At 35.8% G+C, this 25000-nt stretch overlaps 1 protein-coding gene across 2 annotated transcripts in view; it reads left to right on the top strand.

Moving 5' to 3' along the window:
• The window catches only part of LOC136854726 (calcitonin gene-related peptide type 1 receptor-like), a 1171018-nt gene that overhangs the window by 283830 nt on the left and 862188 nt on the right, over positions 1–25000 (top strand). Inside the window, exon 1 of one of the 2 annotated variants that reach the window (XM_067131323.1) lies at positions 8158–8236. The exons of the other annotated variant lie outside the window; for it this stretch is intronic. The gene's annotated coding sequence lies outside the window, so the exon portion shown is untranslated. Of the gene's footprint in view, positions 1–8157; positions 8237–25000 lie in introns of those variants that run through there. 2 annotated transcript variants of the gene reach the window in all.

Genomic DNA, 25000 nt, shown 5'->3' with positions numbered 1-25000 from the left:
GATAGTTATGTGAAAGATTGAATTTCATTCTTCGTACTTTTTAAGAAGTTATTTTTCGTTGATTTTTGTCAATAAAGGGTTTTAGTTTTGTACTTAGTATCTCATTCCAGTAGTCCTTAGATTTTAGTTAGGGAAAGATATAACTTACGATGCCGGCTCACGTTACTGCTATCACACAATGTCTCGGAATAAGCGAGATCAAACCTCTGTTCATAAAACAGAGACTTAAATCAAGTATAGGCTCAGAAATGGCCGTTACACATCCATAATCTCCTAACGAGAGAGAGAGAGAGAGAGAGAGAGAGAGAGAGAGAGAGAGAGAGAGAGAGAGAGAGAGAGAGAGAGAGAGCTAAAAGTATGAGAAGACAGATACGTAGATACACATCCATATTCTCCTAACGAGAGAGAGAGAGAGAGCGAGAGAGAGAGAGATCTAAAAGTATGAGAAGACAGATATGTAGATACACATCCATAATCTCCTAACGAGAGAGAGAGAGAGAGAGAGAGAGAGAGAGAGAGAGAGAGAGAGAGAGAGAGAGAGAGAGAGAGAGCCAAAAGTATGAAAAGACAGATATGTAGATATACATCCATATTCTCCTAACTGGAGAGAGAGAGAGAGAGAGAGAGAGAGAGAGAGAGAGAGAGAGAGAGAGAGAGAGAGAGAGAGAGAGAGAGAGAGAGAAGGTCCCTGAAACTGAAATAACTTTCATCCAGTCTAAGATTTAGCAAGGCATGACTAAATATCGCAAGCATTAATAATAATAATAATAATAATAATATAATAATAATAATAATAATAATAATAATAATAAATGTAAAGAATTCCTGGAACGGACCATAGTAATCCAAGAACACAAGCCGATAATTCGGAATTACCTTCAGTTCCGAATTATATTAATTGGACGACACGAACCTCATCACCTAAGGGATATTCTCTCTCTACGTTTGCAAAAGCAGAAATACAGAGAGTATCTCATTATCTCGAACATCCTTACCCCATGAGGTAATATGGCTGTCTTATTGAAGAATATTATTCTAGTGTTGACACAGCAGCTCTACAAATAGTCAAGAGTGTACTGTTATATTGTCGAACGATGTTTTAGTATCACTACCGACTTTTCTGTAAGCAATTCCTGAATGTTAATGCATTTTACTTCGTTAAGAATGAGGTATCATCTCGCCTTATTGAGGTAGGATGTAAATGCACTTGTGCATACGATATATATATATATATATATATATATATATATATATATATATATATATATATATATATATATATATATATATATATATATATACATATATTGTATATATACAAACATGATAGAGTCAAGTAATATTAATGAAAGTTCATATTTCGCTCTTATTTTAAAAAAAATGTTTCCCTCTTCTTTTTCTATACACAATTAGCAGACGCAGGCAGCAATTAAATATAAATAGCATGCCAAACTTTGAGTCACTAAATAACTATTTTATCTTACAACAGTGGAGGATGGAGTCTATAATTTATGTCCATTGTGAATGAAATGCTGGAAGGTTGCGGTAACTTCGAAATATTATAGTTTTATATTTTAATAAGGAATGTTTGACTTGTGAATAAGAAATGTGTAGGCTTGGCATTTATAATCATAGATAGAAATGGAATGGAATATAAAATTTAGTCCACAGACCAAAACTCTGGAACCTACGAGGTCATTCAGAGCTGAAATGGAAATTGAGAGTAAAAAGGATTTAAAGACGTAACAGACGGAAAACCTCGCAGTTCCACAATGAAACGATTGTTAGGAGATGGGGGAAAGTAACATGGAATAAAGAGAATATGGACGGAGGTATAGTAAAAGGAACGAAAGAGGTTGGAGCTAGGTGCCGAAGGGGCGCATCAAAGAACCTTAAGCAGTGCTTACAGTGCACAGCATGAGGTGCCATCATGTCAGTATCCCCCTTCGCGAATAATCTTAGATAAAACTGTGCTGTTGGAAAATGCTCTTCATTTTTGTGAGCAAGATGGAGTTGTCGACACTGGTGTAAGCTTTTATTGTATAATTAGCCTTAAATAATAAAACAAAAATCATCACTACATCTGAATTTGGATATGAGCACTATTCACAGATAGAAAAATTATTGAAGAGGAAAGTCAGTCAGAATGGTCGCACACAAGAAAACAAAAACATACAAACAAACACAAAGCAAAGGTGAAATAGGTTTTCGTAGAACACAGAGGGGGAGAGAATCCCTTTGACGAGCTTCCCGATTGTTCTGTAGAGTCGTCTAAAGTCAACCTCAAAGAGTTCCTGTGTGACACAGTTATCCATTCTGGCCCAACAGTGAAACAATTCATTCTACCCATTCTGATTTTTTTTATTTGTCACTCGGTAGCAGGCACGTTTTGAATAGCCTGAATCGTTTGAACGGCAGGAATAAACAAATATGTCACTTTGCTGTGTGAATTTTGTCGTTTTTAGGATGGCACATGACTAGTGATTTGCCAGTACTACACAACATCCATCGAAGCGAATGATGACAGCCAGGGTTATTTTTGTTTGTTTGCTTGTTTGTTATAGATCAGTGAAGTAGAATCTTGAAATATTCAGCAAAATAATTAGTATATTAATAGCATAATAATAATAATAATAATAATAATAATAATAATAATAATAATAATAATAAAACACACACACAGGGGAAAGGAGCAGAGGCAATACAATTTTAATAAACATCTCAGAGGCATCTCCCTGTCACATACCCACACAAAGGCAGACCTGACTTGCTCTGTTATTAGAAAAATATATTGAGTTTCACACAAAGCAGCTTTCTTTCATGTCTAATAATTATTATAGATAGGGCACGTTCTTTGCTTATAGCAGTGGTTGTATATTTATACAAATTTCATGCTTTGAATGATTTCCAAATTAATTTTACTAGATACATCGTGTTTTAAAACCCAAGGCTAGACAAAGAACTCATTATTTTAAAATGGTATTTATCAATTATACAACAAAAGGTATATTTTCTTACATTCGACTAACGAGCTTATTGAATTCCCAAAGAACGCAATTAAAGCTATAAAGAGAAAAATGCCAAACCCATTTGTTGTCACACTCGCATATCAATCAAACTTATTCCAAGCTTGAATTTAATCAATTTTGGCTTTCAAAGCACACGGCAGCCATAAAAGCCTCCACTATACTATAGTCCCGCTTTCCCCCCGAGAGAGAGAGAGAGAGAGAGAGAGAGAGAGAGAGAGACTTCAAAGAGTGATGCTCAGCAAACTCGTATTGCACTGAATAGTCTGGCAGACTTCAGAGATAATTGTCCTCTTGGGAACCCCAGTCCTAGGTTTTGAATCAAACGGAATTTCACCATAAAGGACATGTATTACTATATATATTTATTTGATATCCAACGTTAACTAATACTTTTATAGGCGTTTTACGCCTTACCAACAGAAATTCAACGTCACCGGAATATTACCTAAACACTGTAGCTATAACAGGAATGCTGAATATTTTATATCAGTAAACGAACTAGTACAATTTATGTTCATCAGGTAATGCAGATTATATATATATATATATATATATATATATATATATATATATATATATATATATATGTGTGTGTGTGTGTGTGTATATGTGTATATATATGTATGTCTGCATCATATATGTATGTCATTTATACTGCCTGACTCTTACGATTATTACAAGTAATAAGCTACAAACATTCTGTAATGTCGATGGTAAACTTAATTGTGGTCTTATACATATATATATATATATATATATATATATATATATATATATATATATATATATATATATATATATATCAGTATAAGCATGCATTAATCTGAATTCCCATCATAGCTCGTCTACACTTTTGTTAAGCCACTTCTAAGTGCAGTGATTTTAATGCATTTAAACAACAGAGGAACAATCGTAAATAAGAAACCTACCATCGTATTAATAAAATAAATAACATAAAATTTAATTTAATGTCCTCTGTAGAAGCATGAATCATCAAGACTGGTGATGAGAATACGTTGACTGGTTCATGCAGTAACTAGGAAGTGTTTACTTTCGCTAAAGTAGTACACTTCGGAAACATTAAACTGACAACGAAGTAGTTTTGTACACCTCTTCATGCTGCTGGCAATGAGAAAATATGTATACATAATTAACATTGATAATTACGCTCATATCACAGGTCACTAGCGGATCCAGAAAAATTTCATGGGCGGCCACCAATTTTATATATATATATATATATATATATATATATATATATATATATATATATATATATATATATATATATATATATATATATATATATATATATATATATATATATATATATATATATATATTTCTATGACTGTCCGGAGGATACTTACTTGATTCTGGACGGCAACGGATGAACGCAGGGCGTTCCTTATATTTGTTACACGTTTGACTCAATATTAGGACAATTCGTAGACAAACAAGGGAAAATCTGTGGCTTAGGGCCTTCTTCATGTGAGGAAAATTACGTAAACTCAAGGGTTCTCTTAACTAATTATATTTGCATAACAAACACAGATCAGAAGAATAACGAATTACTGGGCAGGTAATAATAAGTGCCTGCTAAATGAATGAATCCTACACAGAATAAATATTCTACGCCGATGATGCCTTCATAACAGGAAACATCGCAGTGGGGATGGAAGTGGGACTGCACATGGATAGAGCCGAGTGATTCCACAGTAGAGGCCTATCTGCAATATATATGCAAGACGGTTACTTGCAAGAATAATAAGACGCTCAAAGGGACTGAGGGAAATGCACAGATGGTGCCAAATAACTTAGTTCAACACTAAATGCATAATTACGTTAACACTGAATGCTCCGACACAAATTAGTTCTTCATTGGAGGGTTGGGTAGAGCTCTCGTCTAGCACGCTGTTGGCCCAGCGTTCGACTCTCCGACCGGCCAGTGAAGAATTAGAGGAATTTATTTCTGGTGATAGAAATTCATTTCACGTCATAATGTGGTTCAGATTCCACAGTAAACTGTAGGTCCCGTTGCTAGGTAACCAGTTGCTTCTTAGCCACGTAAAGTAAGTCTAATCCTTCGGGCCAGCCCTAGGAGAGCTGTTAATCAGCTCAGTGGTTTGGTTAAACTAGGATATACTTAACTTAACTCCAACACAAATTACTGAAGGTGGTCGCACAATGGAAAGTAAATGAAAGTCAGACAGAGAAATAACAGGAATCGTGACTGACTAAGAAACCTTATTCCGGTACATTACCTTCGTGAAGCTGACGGTGTCCTCGTTCGATAGGGCGCTGGCAATGGAGGAGGGAATTAAGATTCCACTACAAAGGTGTGCTGGTTTGAACCTCAGGGTCGAACACGTGGAAAGTTCGAGGGTGAGGCAAGGTTAAAGACATCTGTCCCAAGTGGTGTTCTGCGCGCTTCTCTCTAATGATTTCCGTTGCATCATCTATAAATAACCTTTGGAGATTACGCATCGCGTCCAACATAGGTGGAGCAAAGGTCAATCTTTGCCACGTTTTCTATATACGCCGCATGGCATCAGTTAACCCTTGTGGAGGGTTTAGAGCAGGGCGGGACGCCAACTTTCTCTTTTTGGCTCCGCCCTTGCCTTGCTTGATACCGAGAAGGTACAATGGTCACCTGGAAAACAAGGCCTTAGGCAGTCATTTGTAGAGAGAGAAGGGTTAGGCTTAAACATTTTGGGGAATGAAGGAGAGAGTTCGTGAAGGGGCAAGTGGAAACCCACAGTTCTGGTAATTAAAACAATTGAAATAAAAAAAACGGTGAGGTGGATTGGAAAAAAGTTACATCCGTTGTTTATATATATATATATATTATATATATATATATATATATATATATATATATATATATATATATATATATATATATATATATATATTAGATTTTCCCCATTTTTACATTTCTCATTTTATGTTATCTAAATCTTCAGTATTATTATTTTGTCATTATTTTTCAAGGGGGGGGCTGGCGTGTGCCCAGGTGGCCCCCTGCTGGATCCACTAGTGTCACAGGTAAGCGAAATACATGAGAAGACAGTTGGTAACCAGTTAATCACAGCGAGGACTGAAACAACAGCGTGACATCAACTGGCAACTCAGTTCTTCAATCCTTGAATCGCACGTGGCGCCGCGTTCAGCAGAGTTGCCAACCGTGGGGTAATTACCCTACTCATAGGGTAACTCATCCTCACATCTAGGTCTGTAGGGTAAAGGGGTAATGTCACGAAATCTGAGCAAAATGTAGGGTAATTTCAAGATGTTTGTCTTCTATTTTATTTTATTTTATTTTATATTATTTATTTTTTCTGTGCAAAAGATGTATAGCAAAAAAATTATTGCTGTTTTTTTTTTATTTGGTATCTTTGACAAAGCAAACGTTGCAACAACCGCTCGGAATCTAACTCTTATGAATCGTGTATCAAGGATTCTTGATGTGTTCAATCGTTACAAGGTGTTTAGGCGCCAAGGCGGTTAGTTTTCATCCAGTTATTCGTCTCAGTAGAAGTGTTTTGTGTGTACAGTATTTCAACTTTGTTAACATTTAGACCTAACTTACTGAATTTGTGCAAGTGCAACGGATGCAGGTCCTTCCTCGCCTAAAATGAAAAGGCAGTATCGAAATGAACTTTCAAAGGAAGAAAAGGACAAGTCCAGGAAACAAAAAATTTAGAGACGAATGGCTGCAGGTAAGCATTTTGAGCTGTCAAAGCTGTGATATGTAACTGATTCTTCCCTACCATGTGACGCAGAAAATAGGCTAACCAAAGGAAACTTTAAGCTTTTAGGCCTATACATTCAGTTGACGGGAAGACGAAACCTAACAATGAATTTTGGCTTCCTAGCCAATGTTAAGAATTTTGATGATTTGCCTGTTTAAAAATTTATTTGTTTTAGCGAAATTAGCTTTCACCCTTCCCAACTCAAATGCTGAAACACAAAGAATTTTTTTCTTTTTTAGCTGATACCACGCCCCCCAAAAGAAATAAAATGGGGCCAGAATTATTGAATGCCATTTTGGTTACTAAATTAGCAATGAAGGCTAACGGGGAAGACTATAGAAGAAAAAAATTAACAGCTGAAAATATTGACCTACATAAAATATAAAGATTTAAAAATGTAGATGATAAACAAGAAGTAACCAATGAACAACAGGTTTACAACAAATTTATTAATATTTATATCCTAAGGCCAGGCGTAGGGTAATGTCAGGGAAAGTAGGGTAATTTCAGCGAGACCACCGATTTCAGTGCCTAGGTAGGGTAAGGAGCTCCGAGATGGTTGGCAACACTGACGCGTTGGTACTGGAGTGGCTGACTCACTCGGAAGTAAGTCAGTGTGTCGACTATTTTTGCAGTGTTTAAAGTGTTACATTTGAGTTCTGTGTCCTGTTTCTTACGTTTTATTGCTGCCAGGAGATTCCTTTGACTATGGTGACAGTGTTTCAAGTAAGACTGATTACCTGGAAGTGTGGCCGAGTATAAAATGCCCAAAATGGTTGAGGGTAATCCAAAATATGCTGGATAGGACCGATAGTGATGCATAGGGCAATTGTTTCCGCTAAAACTGACTACGCTTTACTAATGTAGCCTGTTGCACTGATAATATGAAAGCATGAATGGCGTGACTAAGCAGTTCTTATGAATCTGTGTAAGATCCGAAAAAAAACAACAACATGAAGACCTTGATGAATTTAATGCAGATACCAACAAGAAAACTTGTTAAGGATGAAAATAAGTAGCAGTAAAAAATGATTGAAGGATTTTAAATTTGTGTAGGCCCCGGTCTAAACTGATGTACTGTGGACTTACCTTTAAGAAAGCGGCCTTTTATGAATAATACCGGAGAATGTCACCAACTTTTTGATATACCTCGTGAAGTCAAGAACATCTTAAAGGAAATGATAAAAAATCAAGTGAACGAGGTATGACCTCATTTTACAACTTAAACTTTTTCAAGTGGTTCCAAGATATTGTATAGCTTCTATAACACATGAAGTCAACTGTAGGAAATTGTTAATAGATCAGGAGAGAGAGAGAGAGAGAGAGAGAGAGAGAGAGAGAGAGAGAGAGAGAGAGAGAGAGAAGAAGAAGAAGAAGAAGAAGAAGAAGAAGAAGAAGAAGGATATATCTAACCTAACTGTCAACAGTCGAGAGATGTTTCATGATGTTACGGTGAGTACTTTAAATTTGCTAGGTCTTATGTCGAATACCTCAAGAAGTAACTTGAAGCTTTATATAATTTTTAATATTAACAGGCTTACATTGCATTTGCTACTTCAATGCGTCTGTGTGGATTATATTGAGAGCAATTCGGGAGGTCTCATTACCGAGCCAAGCTCATGACTCCCATTTGTTTGAAAAGTTGTTGCTTTCTGGAGGCTTGTATTGCGTGTGAACGGAAAATTAGAAATTGTTGGAATATTATATAGGTTTTTTGGGCTACCACGGCTAGTCGTATCCCTTACAAATATTAAAATGGAGAATTTAAGCACTAGATTCGCGACTCAGAATATATGTACTTAGGCCTAATCCCATCCAGGTACTGTATGTGGCACCCTCTATTGGTCTTGTTACTCTGTTAAGTAAATATTGCAGGTTCCTGGGTTGTACCTCAGATAGATTATTATAGAACACGCACGAAGATATTGTTTAACAACATCAGTGATTTGAGCTCGAAGAGAAATTATTGTCCATTAGCACACCTAAATCAAAGGCTTAATTAGCAATGTGGTCTAGGCTCATTAATTTATTTTTCATCTTCACCATGAACGTTGTTTCACTTTTATCTCTATCTCAATTTAATTTTAGTTTCTGAAATGCCATCCATTTCTTGTTTCTGGGATCCCCGATGTTTTTGATGGAGGAATAAATTGGGGTGTCTTCCTGAAGCTACTTGAACTGCCCTTTGATATTTCACACGACGAAGATGAGAATCCAGGTAAAAAAGTCACCGGAAAACAGTCACATTAATCTTTCCTAGATAGTGACCCCCAAGAGTATGTATCTACCTTTGCGGCATGTTTAGTACAAGCCTGATGGGGATGACCGTAAAAACATAAACAAAAGACTGTGAATATCATGAAGATAATAACCCCCAAGAAATATTGTAAATTAATGTGTCTTTTTTTCACTGTGACTTTTTCGTAGCCAAAATTGTGACTTTTTTCCTGTGACTTTTTTTCTTGTGACTTTATTGCTGGCCACCGCATATGAATTTCATAAATGTCGACAGCACTTTCTTTCTTGTAAATCGTCTTCCCAATACTTACCGAATTATTTCTTTAAGAGACCTTTATATTTACTTCATAAAAAAATTTGAATCATCAACCCAGGAAATGTTGCACTGACAAATGCACTAGTCAAGAAATCACGAAAGCTATAAACAATACTAGCTGAGAGATAATCGGTCTAAATTTTCCTTTTTGTTTTATTCAACAAAAGGTTTTTATCACCTTTTTTTTACCGCTTGTTAAGATTAAGAACAATGGTCATGGCATTAACTAATTCAAACTAAATAATTTAACATTTGCAAAAAGCACAGGTGTGAAAGGAATCGGAAGGTGTGGTGTGGACCTCCGGACTCCGAAAATCCAACAGGCGATAGTAACCTTTGAAACTCTTAATCTCTGTCCGACAGGTCGTAATATATGAATCAATTGGAGCTACATCCGTTTTATGTACGTGTATTTTTGGCACAGCTATATCCTTCAGTGTCCGGGCATTCGTAGGGTGATATAATTTAAACTGTTGGTTGTAAAATACTCTCAGAATTATAAGGCAAGAAATGAATCAAGCAGATTCGTGCAAATTTTGACAATGAATATATCTTTGAATATATTAACCTCGTTTTTGCCCATAGGCCTACCTGGATCCTTAAATATGTGTAAAGGGCATACCTTTATTGTCAGCAGGTGTTATTATAAGCTCATCAAAATATAGCGCACGTAAACATCGATGTTCACTTTTTTAAATGCACGAAGCAAATGGTTAAACTTGCTCTCCTATCCCCCTCTCCCTCCCCCCCAAAAAAAAAAAACAGTCTGTGAAACTTGGCGGCTAACCGTCACCGGGTGAGGTTGCAAGTCGAAAGGAACTCTGCCACTTCACAAATGGATCCACTTTAACACTTTCCACCTTGGGCTAAATATCTATATTATAACAAGGCCATATAAGTTCGATAACCATTCAAGAACAACCAAACACAAAATGCTAGATGACTTTAACCTGAGAAAAGACAAATATATAAGAATTCACAACAGAAATTAATGCCAAGATTTTGTACATACCACACTTTCAAATTCTCCAATAATCCCTAATTCCACAGCTGCTGTTCACATTACTCCTGTTAACATCTGTAAAGGATACATTAAAAAATATTCATCTTCCCGGCGTTAGTCATGAACTAGCATCTGTGATTCCAGAACTAAAAGATGCGATTTAAATTGAATTGAACTGAATTGAAGGCAGCCAACATAGCCGTATATCTTAAGCTAATTAATGAGAGACTTTTAGATTCTCAGTTTTTTTTTATTTGGATAAATAATAATTTTAATTTTTTGCCTAAAAACAATGCGCAAATGTTGGGAACATCTGGAGAGAGAGAGAGAGAGAGAGAGAGAGAGAGAGAGAGAGAAGAGAGAGAGAGAGAGAGAGAGAGAGAACTACCTGATGTTTTTTCTTTAGTAACTTCGTAACATCGCCTTTTATCTTCAAAGAGGAAATGATGCATGTCATTAAAACTATTTGGGAATATTTTATGAAAGTTGGACTGAAGACGCGATTTCTCATGATATTGTTGTTGGTGCTCATGTTATAGATCTCTCATGAAAGTGCTCATGATAAACAGAAGTTTTCATAATATAAATAGGCTCTCTGTGTATCCCTCAAACACACACGCACGCGCGTGCAGTCCGAGACATATCATGTCAACCAGTATGACGGGCAGATATCTCCAGCCGTCCTAAATTACAGCAATATCCATACTAAAGTTTACTTTAGGCTTTGAGAAAATACAGCGATTCTGAAAGTACGTTCTATTCCCGCGTGCGCGTGTGTGTGGCGGGGTGAGGGGAGGGGGATTAGTGGGGAGTTGAAGTGGTGGGTAGCCTGTGGTTTTGGGGGTTGGGGTGAGGGCCCTGGTGGCAGTTAGTCCAAGGTGAATATATCATCAATGATTTATTTGCATTAAAGGAATTGTATTTGTACGAAAACAATAGGTAATAATTAAAGACACTTGAGCAATTCCTCGGCCAAGTGCACAACAGATAATGGATACTTAGGCCTATATGATCCATCCACCGTTGGTTGAATGGCACTCATAAGGGATATCAACATTGCCAAATGTGATAGAATGTGGAAAGGAAACCATAAATTTAACGTTAAAAATGCAATAATTTTCCCAGTTCACTTTTGGTTAATGATTTTGAGGATAATCTTAGGGGGTTCTAGATAAAAATTTTGAACAGCTCAAAAATTGTGGAGCAAAATTATGCATAGTCTGAGTGTAATCTATTGCAGTTTATTTCAGTGGTTGGTGACGTCTGAAGCGAAAAAATGATGTGTGATGAATGTTAGTTGTGCGAGCGTGTGTGTGTGTGTGTGTGTGTGTGTGTGTGTGTGTGTGTCTGGATTTGCTTGCGCATGTGTGCACGTGTGGCTGTAAAAGCAGACAGGTTGAAATAATGATGCCAAGTGATATGATTAGCTTAACAGTTTTCAACCAAACACAAGCCCAGCTGATCACAGTCATGTTATAATATTTGAAGCGGATAATTATATAAGTATCTTCCTACAAAACAAAAACACTGTTCCTGCTAACAGATAGGCAAGTGAGTACACAAAGGCAAATGAAATCATCACCTAATTATTGTAGATAATACTAAAATCGTTGCGAAGGAAATATCTTGCACGTGGGAAATTGGATGCAGGTGTGGGTAATACGGTATGTCTACATGGCAACGGTTGGGTGTCAAGTCAGTGGTTTGTGGAAATTGTATTTGCGTCACGAGTAAGGCTTACTTAGTCTACATCACGATTAAGTATGGAAATTATTATATTATATATTTTTATTATATTATTTTTACCCGCATATATCTGCAAGGAAAATAAATTAGTGCATTTTTTAAAATTAGGGATTCGTTAGGATGTTCATCAGCCGTTGCTGCATGTCGCTGATTGGTGCAGTTTGAACAGTTGCCAGCACGGAGCTGTTGCCTGTTCTGTATTATTATTTCAGATCTTTTTTTCATAAAATGAATGTCTGTTGCTAGATTTCAAAGTGCAAAATATATATTATGAATTACGTAAACTATTTTTGCACTGAACTGTGGTAGACTGCTAAATATTGAGCGATGTACTTTATTTAGATCATGTGGCTCCAGTATTTTAACAGGTTTGGTTTCATAGGTATATATTGTACTTCGTTGCACGTCCGCAAACAGACAAACGAGCGCGCGCGCGCACGCACGCACACGAGCGCGCACACACACAAAGCATATATATATATATATATATATATATATATATATATATATATATATATATATATATAACCTTATCTGATATGAAATTTTATCACTTTACAAATGCCGGAAAACTGAAGGGTTAAATTGGGCAAACATGCCCGTGTAAAAGAATACAGCTGGTTTGATTTGCATTTTTATATATATATATATATATATATATATATATATATATATATATATATATATATATATATATATATATATATATATATATATATGAATTATATGAGAGAGAGAGAGAGAGAGAGAGAGAGAGAGAGAGAGAGAGAGAGAGAGAGAGAGAATGTCATGCAGTTACCTTGTGGTGCCACCTAGTCAGCTCAAGCTATTCGGGAGCCTGCGCTGCGCTGCGGGTGCAATAGAAAGTCTTTATATCAGTTGGTGACGTCTTGTTTAACTCATATGATTGCATTTATTCTTATTAATGACCACACTATACTGCTATTACCGTGAAGGCCATGTCCCTTTTTTCCTTAATATCTTCCCCTTCTTAAGTCTGGATAAATATGCGACTGTTCCTTACGTGAATCTTCATTTAGGTTTTATTCACAGGGCTGGTCGACCCTAAATAGAATATCCTGTTACAGTGATAATAATTCCTCCTGTGGACAACCTCCCAAGTACCTTTTACCCGACTAGCAAAATTGTGAGACCTGGTGTGAACTTCCTGACTCTCTCTCTCTCTCTCTCTCTCTCTCTCTCTCTCTCTCTCTCTCTCTAAAGTATCCATGATGCAATTGCTTATAGTCTATGTAAGTCAATAGTCTATCAACATTTGTATTATACATACTTTATATATTATATATATATATATATATATATATATATATATATATATATATATATATATAATATATAAAGTAAATATGGTACACGATGAAATACGTATAGACTATACGACTTAGTCTCCTTAAACTACTGTCCTATTCCTTTTTTTCCACGTTTTATATTTCTTATTTTTTTTATTCTCCCTTGTATTTTACGATCTCAGGAAACTTTTTCTCTTTCTCTGGCGAGGTGTCGGAAAAGGTGACGGTCTCAAAGCGTTAACGGGAAGTTTATTATTTAAGAAGCCTGGGACTCCCTCTCTTTCTCTCTCCCCCCCGCCTCTCTCTCTCTCTGCTTAGGTTCTTGTATTTTTGTTTGGCCATCTATTTATAACCTTCATTTTCTTGGGAAGAAAGTTACACAATAAAGAAGAGAGAAAAAGAGGGTAAGTTTAGATTATTCGGGAACTTTTGAGCTTTTGTGTCGATCAGCAAAAGCGTTCTAATTTAGCATTACCGTTTTATTTGAGTGGTTCATTTCTCATTTGTTTATATACTTAAGCATTCCGGTGCACAAGCTTATACTGTAGGACTACAGTTATGGACGTGTAATTAATCATTCAGTTCGTTTTATCTCCTCGTGCTCTTTCAGTGTATAATATCGTTTAACGATACTGTGGTGCATTTATGGATATTTCTCTTCAATTTTCTATTGAATTCATAGTCTTCAATTCCTTGTGGTTTTTGTAAAAGGGTTTCCATTTTCCCCCGAGCAGTTAATAGGAAGTTGAAAGCGAGTTGAAAGTGTCAATCAGATGTCAGAGCAGTTTTCCTCCAGACGTTGATTGCAATTGCCCAGTTTTGTTGCTTGATACCCGGTTCCCTTTTCTGTTTGTGAAGTAATTTTTACTTATCCTCTCAATTTTGATGTTTAGGAAGCGTTTTCCCCAACCCATAATCATCGCTGTCTCGATTAGCCCAGCCTGCTTTTATAGCGGATATTTTTATTAGGACTATTGATAACGAGCCTAGTCTTAGTACTGTATGTTTACGTACCCACTGCGATATGTAAGCCTACAATTACATCTTACTGCCCATTATGAATTACCATGCAATGTCGAACGCTTCAGTAAAAATCCTCACGATGGCAACATTGCTGTCATACATACATACATACATACCCAGACGTTGATTTGTAATTGCCTAGTTTTGTTTCCTGATGCCCAGTATCCTTCTCTGTTGTGTGAAGCGATTTTGTCCATCCTTTTGAATTTGGATGTTAGAAGTTATTTCCCCAACCAAAAATCAACACAATATCGATTAGCCTACTTTGATTGCAAAGATTTTCGATTAGAACTATTGAAAATAGCCTAGGCTTAGTACGAAATGCTTGATACTCAACCAAAAATCAACACAATATCGATTAGCCTACTTTGATTGCAAAGATTTTCGATTAGAACTATTGAAAATAGCCTAGGCTTAGTACGAAATGCTTGATACTTAACATAGGCTTACAGTTACCGACCATTATGAAATTGCCATTCAGTATCTATAGGCCTACTGTTAAAATCTTGCTGACCATTATGAAATTGCCATTTAGTATCTACAGTATAGGCCTACTGTTGAATCTTGGCTAGCTTTATGAAATTGCCTTTCGATATCTATAGGCCTACAGTTAAATCTCTCCGAGCGTCGTGAAATTGCCGTTCAATATCGAACGCTTTAGCAATTGGGTGACACTCTAGTATAAATTCATCACTATAGCAACATTGCTATCACACATACCGAGAATTCTGTTGCAATTACTCGACGCCAGGAAATAATTATCCCTGACCAAATGCGCTGCGGACCTCATCCAATTAAATCCTTGAAAAAACGCGAAATTGGATACTAATGAAAGTTTTCGTCACTCCGCGCACACTCTTGACATCATTATTCACAGATACTTGTGCGCGGCGTTCTAGAGAGTGGACTCTAACTCGGTTAATGTAAAAAAAAAAAAAATAAAAAGGTAGAAGAATCTATTTTTTATTTTTAGCGTTTTGCCTCATTATTCCGTTTGATAATGTATACAGTCCTGTTCACTCAAATGATCTGGAGTGACGGTAATGGTGTCGTGTTACACGATTTGATTTTCATAGGCTGAGATGTTTATATATATATATATATATATATATATATATATATATATATATATATATATATATATATATATATATATATATATATATATATATATATATATATATATATATATATATATATATATATATATATATATATATATATATATATATATTATGTATCAGGCCGTACTCAGTCCTGCAGGGTCTTAATTGCCAAAATAGAATGAGACTGAAATGACTGGTGGCAGTGGAAGCAAGCAAAGGAGGAAGGAGCTGAACAAAACAACTCTAGTTACCTTAAAACTAATTTATTATCCTAAATTTTTATACATATTTACCAATGAGTCAAGGTTTGGAAAATAGAAACGTAAAACAAATGACCAATACTATAACCAACAATCAAATTACATGGCTCCACATACTTTAAATTCTCAATAATACTCAATAAATAAATCCCAAAATAAATAATATCCAGCAGCAACACCACACAAATATAAAAATGAAATAATAATCATTACATAAACACTTGCAGAGCCATACTTGCTCATTAACTACAATTACACGAGCCACTCACTCAATAATATACACCAGTGACTTGAGAGCTTTTGCTCAACAATACAAGAGCCTTTCGCCCTAATCAATACAATAGCTCCATGAGAGTCTTTTGCTCCACCAGCAGTAACAGTGACCAAAAACATGATCCGGTCACGACCTCCTCCTTGAGTACTTACGTCCATCAACCCAGTGACGCTTCAAATCTGCCGATGAGGCCATCACCCTCCAACCAGGTGATACTCAGGAAACTGCAGTTGCTGCCATCACCCACAACAAGATGATCCTCACAAAACTGTGGTTGCTGCGATCACCCTGAAGGTGATCCCCAGAAAACTGCTGCTGCTGTGTTCTCGATGGAATATTGTCGAGAACCTCCCGATCTGCTGTCCAAAACCTGATTAATTCTGTTACTGTGAATGCAACAGACGAAAACTCTCAACAGAGCTAAAAGCAGAGAGAGAGAGAGAGAGAGAGAGAGAAATAACGAAGCAAAGGTAGTAACAACATTTCCAGTGTTTCGCTGTGTAGCCTAAACACGGGTGCAAGCAAATCGATGGAAATCATTAAGGAATGTTTACATATCTCACCTGTGAAGCTTAGCTTTTAACTTTAGCCGTAAAATCAAGACTTCCGGTGACATAAAAAGACCCTCCTTTATAGTAGGAGTCAATTCAACTAATCCACCCGAAAAGGACTTCCTTAGATAAGTCGTCAACCAATTAGACGTCTATCAAGGGGCTGGACAGAAGCTGTTGCCCACCTTTGTTTTAGGAGCGGCATTCCATTTTGAAAATCCTTAAAAAGGGAAGGAAGAAGCAGAGAGCAGAAGAAATAGAAGCAGAGAGAGAGCCTTTGAGAGTGAGGTCATAGGCCACACCAGTTGTGGGTTGGCGGTAACCAGATTCAAGAAAGCGAGGCTCGCACTCTGACTCTTTGATTCGTATTCATACTACTTAACTTGCATAAATATTTCGCTTGTATAAGTACGGTGTTATTTTGACTAGTGTGTTAATGAAGTAAGAAAGCTGCACTGTGTCTTTCTAAAACCTCCTGGGACTCAAACGTTACTACAACTAATAACAAACAAAGCTAGAAACGAACTACAACAATAAAAGCATCTATAAAGAAAGGAACATCATAACAAGTATATGTATTTATATTTGTATATATATACATATATGTATATATATTTGTATATGTATATATAAGTATATATTTGTATATATATATATATATATATATATATATATACATATATAATATATATAATTATATATATATATATATATATATATATATATATATGTATATATATATATATATATATATATATATATATATATATATATATATATATATATATATATATGATAGAAATAATCAACACAGTCACGTGTGGAACAGAAATAAATTTCTGACTCACATCAGGACTGAACTCAGGTCTTTGAATTGAAAGGCAAGGGCGTTGCCTGCCAGGCCATACAAGTCATAAAAGAAGTTGGAACCAGAGGGCAACTGCACCCAAGGAATTACCTGGGCAAGCTAACTGCTTGCATACCAGCGTGTTTTCCCCGACTTTCCGACTCAGCAATGACACAATTGACAGCATTTCATTCTGAATTATCCCTTCTGAGTTAATAAGATATAGATAATCAACACAATTACGTGTGGAACAAATAAATTTCTGACTCACATCAGGACTGAACCCAGGTCTTTAAAATTTATAACGAATGGAGGACGTCAGGTTGCTAAAAAAAGTATGTAATTCAGAAATGTTAAGAGGAAGGATGAGAAAGATTTTTCCTTTAATATATATATATATATATATATATATATATATATATATATATATATATATATATATATATATATATATATATATATATATATATATATATATATATATATAAACATACATACATCCACAGTATATGTGTGTGTATATATATATGTGTGTGTGTGTATTTGCGTATTTATGTATGTGTAGTGAAGCAGACTTCCGTATTTCATTAAATACAGTCCCCCTCCGTTTGTAATCGTAGATATGAGACGAGCAAATGAGTCTTAAGTTGATTAGCTGGAACCGTTAAAATGCGTGATTAAAATTAAAGTCTGTGATGGAAATTAACACAAAAGTCATAAAAGGTTACCTTTTTTTAATGAAAATTTCAGAATCTTATTCCTTTCTTTCAGAGTAATACTAACCAATTTAATTTTTTCTTTTTATACGTTGAATTTGTTTTATGTTATTTTTGTCAGTGTTTATACTAAGTTTATTGGACAAATGTTCCTTGATAGAAACCCAACTCCCTCTTTTCAGTGTCTTAAGCTCTGAATGGCTGAAAGTGTCCCAGTGCCGTCTCCCGTAGGGGGGTTAGTGCCGTCTGTGCACCTCGCTCGGTGCACTGTAGGCATTACTTAAGGTTCTTTGCAACATCCCTTCTGCCCTCTAGCTTCAACACCTTTCGTTCCTTTGACTGTACCTCTGTTCATTTTCTCTCGCTTCCATATTACTTACCACCGTCTTCTAACAATTATTTCATAGTGCAACTGCCAGGTTTTCATCCTGTTACGCCTTTAAAACCTTTCTACTCACAGTTTCCATTCCAGCTCTGAATGACTTTATAGGTCCCAGAGCTTGGCCTTTGGCCTAAGCTTTAAGTTCCATTCCATAGCCTAAATTTCATATATGTTTTATTCAGTAATGCTCTCTGTTATTCATTTCGAATTTCTCATTGCAGCCTGTAGTCATGAGTTTATTTTCTGTGTTTACTGTCTGTAACACCTATTGCTAGACTTTGGTGATTTGTTTGTTTTTTGCTTTCCGTATCTCCAAGGCATGTTTTTTTTTGGCAATCTCATATTGCTTATGTTTTTAGCTCCTTCACTTGTTTTTTGACCGAATTGTTGCAGCTTATATGAATATATATATATATATATATATATATATATATATATATATATATATATATATATGTGTGTGTGTGTGTGTGTGTGTATATATATATATATATATATATATAAATTTATATATATACACACACATATATATATATATATATAATTTATATATATATCATATATACAGTATATAGCCTATATATTATATATATATATTTTTTATACATATACATATATTTATATATTATATATGTGTGTGTGTGTGTGTGAGAGTGTTTATATATATATATATATATATATATATATATATATATATATATATAGAGAGAGAGAGAGAGAGAGAGAGAGAGAGAGAGAGAGAGAGAGAGAGAGAGAGAGAGAGAGAGAGAGAGAGAGAGAGTGTAAAAACAGGATAAAGCAAAACACATTCAGCACCTGTACATCTGTTTATTCACAGCAACAATGAACACAAGGCTTAAGAATTATTACGACACAGTAACATGCAATATATTTTTCGACATATTTAGGATGTCAAACTGGATCCATAATATGGAAAGCAAATAGCAAGACAAATGAGCACAAAAGTTTATTTTTATTTTGCTAGCATAATTCCTGAATAAGTACAGTGCGGAGTAACACCTCAGTTGTTAATAAGCAGGCATGACAAGGTAAGTTAAAAAAAAATCATAGTTAGTGCCTTAAAACCACTGTACAGAATCTTAATTTTACAATATATATTTTAGGATATTGTAATAGATTTCACCTTTCTGATATTACAGTAGAGTTGCCGTTTATATGTGTTGAAGCTTTATGGAATAGAATGAAATATATGAAATTTAGGCCAAAAGCCAATCGCTTGGACCTGTAAAGTCCTTCAGCGCTGAAAAGGGAATTAAGACTAAACAAGTTTTAAAAGTGTAACAGGAGGAAAACCTCGCAGTTCCACTATGAAACAACTGCTAGAAGAGGGTGGCAAGAAAGATGGAAGAAAGAGAATATGAACAGAGGTACAATAAAAGGAATGAAATGGGCTGCAGCTAGGGGCTTAAGGGACGCTATAAAGAACATCAGTGCATCGCATGAGGTGCACTGATAGCACTACCCTCCTACAGAGAATACTGTAGTATATGTGGTTTAGGGTACTTTTGAAATTTGACTGTCAAGATAAGCGAATTTTTAAGCAACAAATTTTGATTTACTGTCTGTAATCTGTAAAGAAAAACAGGGCCCTCTCGGGTACATTATTTGCTCTAGGTGCTGCGAAACATGTTTTCCAGAGCCTTGAAACAATTGAGCCTGTATGATAATGCAGAGGTCAGGGACGATTACAGACTGAAAGAGGATATATTCATACAAACGGTTTACGCAAATAATGCTTGCTTACCCTCTCATGTATGTATGTATGTATGTATGTATGTATGTATGTATGTTTATGTATATATATGTATTGTGTGTGTGCGTGCATGCGTGCTTGTGTGCTTGTATTTTCTGTATGTTTCCCTTTCTATTGGTTTATTGTATTTATCTGCATCTTAGTCTATCTTCTCATTGTTGCTATGTTTCTCTCATTTTCGAATATCGCACTTTGCGCCGTAGAAGTTAACTAGTGGAAGTTCCTTTATCAAGTTCAAAGCCTTCATGCTTTGCCCCAATTAAATGTACGCAGATATGACTACTAATAGTAATTATAATAACTATGATAATGATGACGATATGCGAAATAAATAAATTAACTCACACAAATCACGAACCCATCCCCCCAGAGAAAATCAGTTTTCATACAAGGTGGAAAACAAAAGCAATATTATATTTACTTTATATTCTCGTTTTTCGGTGACCTTCCTGAAGACTATGACTAAAATGTCTCGTCTCGTCTCCATGTTGACACGTGTCGTGCTGTCAGTATATTGCCCTCAAAAGCAAAGGCAGGAAGTGGGGCGTGCTTGACAGACGTCTCTCCGCTTTGTTATTCCGCCTGTGTAGATATACGCGAGTTCTCAGTGCTTGCAAGCGCGTGCAGTTTCACTTGTGTTATATATATATATATATATATATATATATATATATATATATATATGTATGTCTATTATAAATGTATACGTATATATATATATACATATATATATATTATATATATATATATATATATATATATATATATATATATATATATATATATATATATATATATATATATATATATATGTGTGTGTGTGTGTGTGTGTGTGTGTGTGAGTGTGTGTTTGTGTATGTATGTATAACATATTTTTTGAAGAAAGATGTAGACTAATTTTAATTGGTGAATTAAGTGATAAATGCTCTGTATTTTACCAAAGTGTTCGACAGGATAACCTCGAAAAATACCTTGAACAACGAAATACTAATTAATTTTGTTGTTGCTATTTATTGTCAATCTAAAAACTTGTCTGGTAATAATGTAATTTATCTTGATGTGATAGCGAACGAAAACCTTCTTAATTTTGAAAAGTATCCCAAACAGATTATAACTTGTTGTAAGATTGGTCCCTATAATACCTTGTTTCGGGTCAGTAAGTTAGATTAAGGTTGTAAAAAACGTAAAAGAATAAAATACGAGTATAATAATTAAAGAAACTGCTATGTTCATAACAAAAGGAAGTATACTTAGGACCTCATACTGAATATAGAAAAATCAATATAAAATGATGCTAATGATTTGAAGTGATATATTTGGCGTTCATACTTCTTCTAGTACAGAGTTCTCATCTGATCTGCAATAATGTGAGTACTTTGTTTAATGTTCTGTTATGAAGGTATGACCTAATTGGTAGCATGGAAAGGTTTGAAGTTTTCTTGAATTCCAGGGAAAAATTCAAGAATGGTTCTTTGATGATTTTTCTAATCCGCAAGTGTCTCTCTCTCTCTCTCTCTCTCTCTCTCTCTCTCTCTTACAATTTACAGTTTATCCTACTTTACATTTTTACTTGTTTTCCGAGTTAAGATATTGTCAAGTGCTCTCTCTCTCTCTCTCTCTCTCTCTCTCTCTCTCTCTCTCTCTCTCTCTCTCTCTCTCTCTTTGACAGATGATTTCGCCTCGTTTCCTAATCAAAGCGGCCGAATTTGATCTTATCAAAATCTTACCAAATACTCCATTACTGAAACATTGCACGTGAAATTTTTCCTTTTACACACTAAGCAAAGCCAATCATCGCACACTAGCTACTAGCGGCTATTGACTCTACACGTACAGGCTACTAGCGGTTTTTGATTCTACATGTACTGGCTACTAGCAGCTATTGACTCTACGCGTACAGACTACAAGCGGCTATTGATTCTACACCTACAGGCTACTAGTGGCTAGTGATTCTACACTTAAAGGCTACTAGTGGCTATTGATTCTACATGTGCAGGCTACTAGCGGCTATTGATTCTACACATACAGACTACTAGCAGCTATTGATTCTGCACCTACAGGCCACTAGTGGCTATTGATTATACAATTACAGGCTACTAGCAGCTATTGATTCTGCACATACAGACTACTAGTGGCTATTGATTCTACACCTACAGGCTACTAGTGGCTATTGATTCTACACCTCAGGCTACTAGCAGCCATTGATTCTACACCTCAGGCTACTAGCAGCCATTGATTCTACACATACAGGCTACTAGCGGCTATTGATTCTACATGTACAAGCTACTAGCAGCTATTGATTGTACACATACAAGCTACTGGTGGCTATTGATTCTACACGTACAGGCTACTAGTGGCTATTGATTGTATGTCTACAGACTATTTGCGGCTATTGATTCTACATGTTAAAGCTACTAGTGGCTATTGATTCTACACTTAGACGCCACTAGCAGCTATTGATTCTACACATACAAAGATACTAGTGGCTATTGATTCTACATGTACAAACTACTAGTGGCTGTTGATTCTACACATACAGGCTACTAGCGGCTATTGCTTCTACACATACAGGCTACTAGCGGCTATTGAGTGTACATCTACAGGCTACTTATGGCTATTGATTCTACATCTACAGGCTACTTATGGCTATTGATTTTACACCTACAGGCTACTAGCAGCTATTGATTTTACACGTACAAGCTACTAGTGGCTATTGATTCTACATGTACAGGCTACTAGCAGCTATTGATTCTACACATACAGGCTACCAGCGGCTATTGATTCAACATGTAGAAGCTACTAGCAGCTATTGATTCTACATGTACAAGCTACTAGCAGCTATTGATTCTACATGTACAAGCTACCAGTGACTTGCCAGCAGCTATTGATTCTACACGTACAATCAGTTACTAGCAGCTATTGATTCTACATGTACAAGCTACCAGTGACTTGCCAGCGGCTATTGATTCTACACGTACGGGCAGTTACTAGCAGCTATTGATTGTACACGTACAAGTTACTGGTGGCTATTGATTCTACACGTACTAGCTACTAGCGGCTGTAGATTGTACATCTACAGGTTACTAGCGGGTATTGATTGTACAACCACAGGCTACTATCGGCTATTGATTCTAGATCTACATCTCTCCCGTTTCCGATCCGTACTTTACGAAAGTCAGGGAATTCAATTAGAGCACCGTAACGTGAGAATTCAGACCTAACTACCTGAGTCATCCAGGTTGTGCTCCTCCGATTACAACGGTGATGTGGATAATTAGATTTTTGACACCGGGCGTCCTTTTTCTCTTTCTGTTCAGCATTTTATAGGGCTCTCTCTCTCTCTCTCTCTCTCTCTCTCTTCAGCATTTTCTTCAGCATTTTATCTCTCTCTCTCTCTCTCTCTCTCTCTCTCTCTCTCTCTCTCTCTCTCTCTCTCTCTCTCTCTCTGTTATACAGTACAGTTTATTTTCATATTTTCTTTTTCCGAGTTAGAATATGTCTCTCTCTCTCTCTCTCTCTCTCTCTCTCTCTCTCTCTCTCTCGTTCGAGTTACTCAAGACGATGATATACAAATTGGAGGGAATACTTTCGTCTTGACGACATAAACTTTATTATAATAATCTTTATTTCGGCTCAGGGCCATATACAGTACATGGAATATACTGTACAAATGCAATACACAATCTAGATACATACGGTAACATGATAACAATAATTAACGGCAGTATCCACACAGTTGCTGAAGAAGTGGGGAAAAACAGAATTCATAATAATGGTAATGACAGTAATTATATGGAGAGTAACACAAAAAATATATCAAAAATGATAATAAAAAATACAGATTGCAGACGATTAATTTCCAGCTGGGGACCTTAGGTGGTTACAGAAGTCAGGTCCAGAAGCCTAAATACGAATACTGAAAATTACAAAACTCTACAATGATATTAGTCACAGTAATAATAAAAAAAGTAAAAATACCAATAATAAAAAGAAACGTAGAAATATAATAATAATAATAATAATAATAATAATAATAATAATAATAATAATAATAATAATAATAATGATGATGCCAGATTCTGGAGGTGACACTTCATAATTGCAAAAATAGAGAGTAAATCATTTAAGGAACAGACGCCTCATTATCCCATCTTTCCCACAATTTAGATCATCTTGCTTTACTGCTTAGGATGCTATGTATGAGCGAATTGCTGCTGTTTCTCAGTCGGGTGATCAGGCTGGACATTGTTCGTCTCACAATGATTTTCAAATTATCCAGGCGGTTTTCTATGAACTTCTGCGTGGCGGAGTGTGATAGCGAGGAGTGTTTGTGAGGCGTCTCAGAATATTATTGAGAACAACAGTGATACGTCTCATGGTCTCTCGGTTATAGTTCGTCCAAAGGGAACACCCATATATACTGTAGCAGTACGGACGGAAGAGCAGCAGTTTCGTTTCTCGGTGACTTAGAAGGCAAACCTCCTTGCAGTCATGTTGTCAGTTGCACATAGTTTACGACGCCTTTGTTCTATGCCTGCTGTATCTTTTAGGTCGTCCGTGATAATGTGGCCCAAACACGGAAATTCATGCACGAATTTCAGACGATGATTTCCGAGGAAAATTAGTGGTTCTGCAATATGCTTAGGCTAAGCGATCTCGGGAGAAGCGAC

Source organism: Macrobrachium rosenbergii, chromosome 3 (genome assembly GCF_040412425.1).
Source record: "Macrobrachium rosenbergii isolate ZJJX-2024 chromosome 3, ASM4041242v1, whole genome shotgun sequence".
Classification (NCBI taxonomy): Eukaryota; Metazoa; Arthropoda; class Malacostraca; order Decapoda; family Palaemonidae; genus Macrobrachium; species Macrobrachium rosenbergii.
This window is presented reverse-complemented; position numbering and strand designations above follow the sequence as displayed.